The 6,562-nt window shown below is 42.5% G+C and overlaps 1 long non-coding RNA gene and 1 pseudogene across 2 annotated transcripts; both read right to left on the minus strand.

The window, feature by feature from the left end:
• Gm18191 (predicted gene, 18191) lies at positions 661 to 2,496 on the minus strand (annotated as a pseudogene).
• LOC108167405 lies at positions 3,232 to 4,715 on the minus strand. Of its 2 annotated transcripts, none has more exons than XR_001778037.2 (3): positions 4,672 to 4,715; positions 4,539 to 4,577; positions 3,232 to 3,388 (listed from the first exon to the last, which is right to left on the minus strand). It is a non-coding gene; the product is annotated as an uncharacterized LOC108167405 (long non-coding RNA). The 2 variants fall into 2 exon arrangements; XR_001778036.2 differs by having other exon boundaries at positions 4,654 to 4,712.
• Positions 4,716 to 6,562: the final 1,847 nt, after the last annotated feature.

Raw genomic sequence — 6,562 nt, forward strand, 5'->3', positions numbered from 1 at the left:
CTGTAGCAAAACACTTTGCCACATTCTTTGCACTCATGATGCTTTGCTGCATAAAATCTCAGATGTTAAATGAGGCTGCATCTCCCACACACTACACATAAAAGACTTTCCTCTACTATGAAGTTGTTGGTCATTGATGAGATGAGTTTCGTTATTTAACACTTCCCAGATTCATAACATTTAAATTTCCTTTCCCTTATATGAGCTTGGACATGATAAACAAGGCTGGAATTTTCCTTATACGATTCATGCATTTGATATCATGTCTTAGGGTTTCCAGTGCTTTGAATACAACTTTGAAATCTTTGAAAAGGTAACTCTTATAAAGGACAGCATTTAATTGGGTCTGGCTTACATTTTCAGAAGGTCAATCCATTACCATCTTGGCAGGAACCATGTCTGCATGCAGACAGACATGGTGCTGTGGAGCAGAGGTTTTATATCCTGATCTAAAGGCAGCCAGGAAGAGACTCTCCCACACTGGGTGGAGCTTGAGCACTGAACCTCAAAGCCCATCCCCACCGTGACACACTTTCTCCAACAAGGCCACACCTATTCTAAGAAGGCCACATCACCTAATAGTGTCACTCCCTATGGGCCAAGCATTCAAACACATGAATCTATGGGGCTACCTATTCAAACTACTATAGTATACTTCTATGGATTTTCTCCAGTATGAACCCAATAATGATATAAAAGGCTGGATCTGTTCATGTATGACTTGGCACATTTAGTCCATGTAAAAGTGTCACTTCTGTGTGAACTCGCTGATGAGCAACAAGGAATCAGTTATGCTTGAAGGTTTTGCCACACTCCCCACACCTGAATGGCTTCTCTCCAGTGTTAATTCTGAAATGCTTAATAAGAAAGGCTTTTTGGCTGAAGGACTTGCCACATTCGCTACACTGAAAAGGCTTTTCTCCAGTGTGTATCATCTGGTGTCGATTGAGGTGGGATGTGCTAGTAAAAGTTTTGCCACTGTCGCTGCATATGCAGTTCATCTCACTCTGAATGGCCTCTCTACTCTCAGTGTTCGTGGGGGCATCCCCAATAGTGTAAGTCACTTGATGCCTTAGAAGACCTAAGGAGCTCTGGAGGATCATCACATTGTCCATGCTTAGCAAGGGTGTCTCAGCACAGCACAGCATGTGCTGCTGCAGCGTGGATGGACTGGCACCTTCTGCAGACAGACTCTGCTCAAAGGGTGACATTTCACTATGCACTTTGATCCAACAACCTGGACAACCTGATGAGTGGCATGTAGACTATCAAGTGACAGACAGACAGACAGACAGAGAGACAGCATCTATTACTAATGGTAATCTGAGGTTTCTCACAGAACAAAGGGGCTAGGGTCCAATACCATGCTGAATTTGTCAATATCTTATGTTCATGAACCTTAGGAGCAGCAAGAACACAAGCATGGAATAAGTAACAGGGAGGCATGCTATTTACGGTAACAAACTCTTTCCTCACCAATAGCTTTCTGCAAGCTTCAATTGCTAGGGATTCAAGACACAGTGCAGAAGGCTGTGTAGAGCTGTATGGCATAGTATGTAAAGAACCTGAATTTAAGTACTGCCAATGTATAGTGCATGGTAGATGAATTGTAATCCAACATGCTGCTCTGGTTGGAATACTGGCATTCCTATAGTACACACGTTTAATCCAAAACATTGTTCTACCAACTAGAGTTAGTTGGTAGAACAAGCAACCATGTTGGAAAGTGACATCTAATTAAGAGTCAGGCAAAGTGATAAATCAGAGAAATATTTGACTAAATGAATCAGCGATGAGACAGGAAAGTGAGTCTACTTCAGAGCAGACAGAGTGTTCAGATGAAGTTTTGACCCGAACATTTTGACAGGCAGGTTCCAGAGAGAACAAACTAGATAGAGGTGAAGACAGAATGAACCAGAGAATGAGAAGCCAGAAGATTAGTACAGATTGCTAGAGTTACTTTGAGACCAAACAGAGCAATTGAGTCAGAGTGTAAAAGAAGCCAGTTTGAATCGAAGGAGTTTGAGCCGAAATAGCTGAGTTGAACATCCTGCCAGAGTTCAGAAAAAAGGTAGAAGAGGTGAGCTTATTCAACAGTAAGTCTCCATGGTTGAATCCACTCTAGGCCTTGATTAGATTGTACACAGGCTAGAAGCTTCCAAGACTAGGCCTTGCTTACCATTTGGAAGCTCACTGTCTCTGAGATGACAATTACATCAGGCAAATAGGAGTTACATTTACAATGCACACCATTACAATACAGGAACAGCTGTGTATCACAGGGTTGCAAGGCAATAGGCAAAACATTCAAGACTGACACCCAAGGGACAGTTCTGTTTCAGAATTAATACCTCCAAACATCAAAAACCACCACACGCTATGTACCTATAACATACCTGGAGTCAGGAATCTCAATGCAGGCACAGAGGGCTCTCCCCAAGACTCCAGCTGAGTCATGTCATGGATCCCAGAAGATATAAGTCCTAAAGTACATGATTCAAAAAAATGAGAGTTCTGCACTAAGTGATGCAACCCATACAGGAGAGAAGAATAAAGCCTAGTGAGAGTAATCCTTTTAAGGGTGTCTTGTAAAAATAAAATAAAATAAAATAAAATAAAATAAAATAAAATAAAACAAAATAAACTGAACTTACCAGTGCCAAATTCCTGTTACATTCAAACATAAGGCATGTCACCAGAAGTACTTGAGTCGCAAACATCCCAAATATTTAGAGTGTCATCAAGTCAGAGGGAATCTGACAGTGTTAAGTCTCTTGACCCCAGGCCAGATGTGTTTGTTTAGTCCATTAATTTCAACTCTCAAAAGATACAGCAAGAAGACCTTGGTAAGTCAGAGGACAGCCAGGTCTACATAGCACATCAAGCACAGCTAGGATTCTAAAGATAGACAGAAGTCTCAAACTACACACAAAAAATTTCTAACCCCAAATTGATACCTGTGTGCCTTTGATGCAATTGAGAGAAATAGAGCTGTTGTGAAACTTGACTTGGTTTTTAACCTGTATTTTATACTCCAAGACTGTGGCAGAAAGACTTGGTATTCATAGGCCAGGTGTCAGAAAGATGCGGCTCTCTCTAAAAAAACAAACATACAAACAAAACCAAAACCAAACCAAACCAAACCAAAACAAACCAAACCAAACCAAACCAAACCAAAACAAAACAAAACAAAACAAAACAAAACAAAACAAAAACCAAACGAAAGTCTAGACATGCTCATAAATGATGGTAGGGTCTTACCCATCAAAGACATGAGTGTTCAGATCTCTGACATCACAGTCTGGTGCAGGATCTTTTGAGAGTCATCAAGCAGTGTTCATTCCTCCCAGGAGAAGTACACAGCCACATCCTCAAAGGATAAACAGTCCTGAACAGTTCAACAGAAAGTTGAAATTATATGAATCCTCCTTGTCAGGTATTCCTGGTATCCTTATGTCATTCCCACTGAGCTTCCTACCTCAGAGGGTACCAGGCTGTGAACCTATTCTACTGATACCTAGTCTGTCCTTGAGGTCCCACCGACTACTGTGCTCATCACTTAGCAACAACAGTTGACATAGTGGCTTAATTACTTTTCTATTACTGTGAAGAGACACCATGACCAAGGCAACTTATGATAACAAGGAGTTTATTGGGCCTAACACCTCAGAGGGTCAATCTGTAACCTCCATGTCAGGGAGGATGGATACAGGCAAACACAGCACTGGAACATTTGCTGAGAGCTTACATCCTAATCCATAGTACAGTACCAGGCAGAGAGAGTTAACAGGGAATGGCAAGAGCTTTTGAGATATACTAGCCCAACCCCAGTGACACACCTCCTCCAACAAGGCTATACATCATTAATATCTCCAAAGTGTTCCACCAATAAGGAACAAGTATGCAAGTCTATGACTGTTTGGAGGGTGAGTTCATTGAAACCATCACAGCTGGAGTCAATCCAAGCGAGAAGAATGTCCCTCCTTTCAATCTGAGAATTCACATGGACTCCTTCCAATCAGACACTAACATGGATTCCTCCCAATCATCTGTTTCACACAGACTACATTTGGGGCACTGTTGTCCACTCTGTCCCTGGCACAAAGGCCAGGAAGCCATGTGTCCATGACCTCAGGACACACACTTCAGTCTTCACACTGAGCTTCCATTCAATCTCAGTATGCAGACTTAGCCCACAGATGTTGTGCTACTACAATTCCTACCTTCCACTAAAGCCAGCTGATCTCATGCATGCCTGAGCATTTCTAATCATCCCCAACCCATCTCACTTCCAGACCTGGTCTAATGTCATCACTGGAGATTTAAGACCTTTGAATCTTCAGCCAATGGTTACCATAAAGGGAAGCCTGTCCATGTAATCCCTGCTGTGGACGTGGGGACCTTTCATTCTGAGCATGTGCCAGGGAAATCCAATGGAAGGACAGAGACAATTCTAGCACAGAGTCCCAGGACTCCACAGTCCCAGAGTCCCTTATGTGTTAAGTGAGGAGTGTGATTCCTGGGCATCCTCCACTTACCTTTTCCTGGTTGGCAGGTTTCACTGAATACTGGGAAACCTGTAGAAAAACAAGATTGTGAGTAATAAGCAAGAGTGTTGGTATCCCAAAATTTCACCCAAGTCCCCTCTCATACATGCTGTCAGGTACCCACTGGGCTCCATCCTTTAATGGTGTCTCTTACTGGGTGACCTTGGACAAAGATTCAATCTCTTCTGTTTGTTATCTGAGGATAAAATTTACTGTTTTATTGCCGTGAAGAGACATCATGGCCAAGGTATTCTTACAATTAAAAGAAAGCATTTAACTGGGTGCTAGCTAACAGTTTCAGAGTGTTCATCTAGGATTAGCTTGGTGGGGAGAAGAGAGGCTTGGGGCCAGGGCAATACCTGAAGACTTTACATTCTGATCTACAGGCAGTAGCCACACACATACACACACACACACACACACACACACACACACACACACACACACACACACACACATGCACTGGATTAGGTGTGGGCTTCTGAAACCTCAAAGTTCACTCCCAGCCACGATGTTTCTCCATCAGTACCTCACCTCCTAATCCTTCCAATTCTTCTCAAACAGTTCCACACCCTGGGGATTGAGCATTGAAATATCTAAGCCTATGGAAACTGTTCTCATTAAAACTAACATACCTTCCTATTCCAAAAAGAGACTCATTGGTCTGGAGAGATCACCCTCTTTTGGTGTTTTTGAAGATAGCAACTGTGCACTCATATACATAAAATAAATAAATCTTTAAAAAAACAAACAAAAGAGAATCACAGTCTCAAACTCAGTCCTATGTGTGAAGTATTTGGTACAGGCTCTTCCTGAGCACATGATTAATGCTTCTTTAAAAAGTTTCACAAATGGGTACATATGATTTCAAAATGTTGTTTTGTCTACCCACATTGAATTAAGACTTTGGAATTAGCCTTTATACAACATTTGCAAGGCAGAAGCAGGCAGACTTTGTGCGTCTGAGGCCACCACGATGTATATAGGCCAGCTAGAGTCATGGAGAGTTTCAATGGGGAGAGGGAGGATAGCTAATAACAAGGCAGACTACTCAAATGCTGAATGCAATCACACAATGGTAAAATCTTTCAGTAGTACTTAAAATTAGTAATATTAATTTTAATTACTAATATATCTTCGTAATATTATTTAAAAAATAAAATTTATTTTTCATTTAATTTTCCCCCACAGCTACACTTAGCTCAGCAGCACATCCTGATGCCTGAGTTTTTAAAATTCACTGGAAAGGTAGGTGTGTTTGGCTTCGAGTAGGGCGCTTCCACCATGAACCAGAGTTCAGTTGGCAGCCCTTACCCAAAGGAGACCCTAACCCTCAAGAACGCAAATCTCTGTGAATTCGAGGCCAGTGTCGTGTAAACAGTGAGTTTGAGCCAAGATTAAAAATAAATAAATAAAGTAAAAATATAACAAAGTGTCCTTTTTCTCATCAATTGGGAGTTAGAGATAGAAGGATCTCTTTGAGTTTGAAGATAGTGTGGTACATAGAGAGACAGGACAGCCATGACTACATAGAGAGACACAGTCTGAGGTAGAGGTAGGGGGAGCGGGAGGGGGAGCGGAGAGGGGCAAAGTGAGAGGGGAGAGGGAGGGAGTGCATGAGCTCACAAGGCCCCCTGTGGGGGGCAGCAGTGGAGGAAAGTACAGAGAGGGTTGGAAATGGGCATACTGAGAGAATAAAATAACTCCATCCAAGATTTTAACACCACCATCACCCACCCTACTGTCATGCCCCCTTAGCCAGCAAGGAAGAAACCACACGGTGGGATTCTTCTCAACAGCCTTTATTGCAGGAATGCCTAGATGCCACTACAGAGACCACGGGAACCCTGGGAGGACTGCTTATATGAACCACAGCACAGGAGAAGCCTCTGTGTCCCCGTGGGATTTGTCAGTCTGCAGGCACCTAATTTGCATGCACCCGCTCCAGAAGGGTTGGTACCAGATTTGGGCTAGCGCCTGAGCAGTGGTGTTGTTTACCACAAAGGACACTGGAA

Source organism: Mus musculus, chromosome 7 (assembly GCF_000001635.26).
Source record: "Mus musculus strain C57BL/6J chromosome 7, GRCm38.p6 C57BL/6J".
NCBI classification, from domain to species: Eukaryota; Metazoa; Chordata; class Mammalia; order Rodentia; family Muridae; genus Mus; species Mus musculus.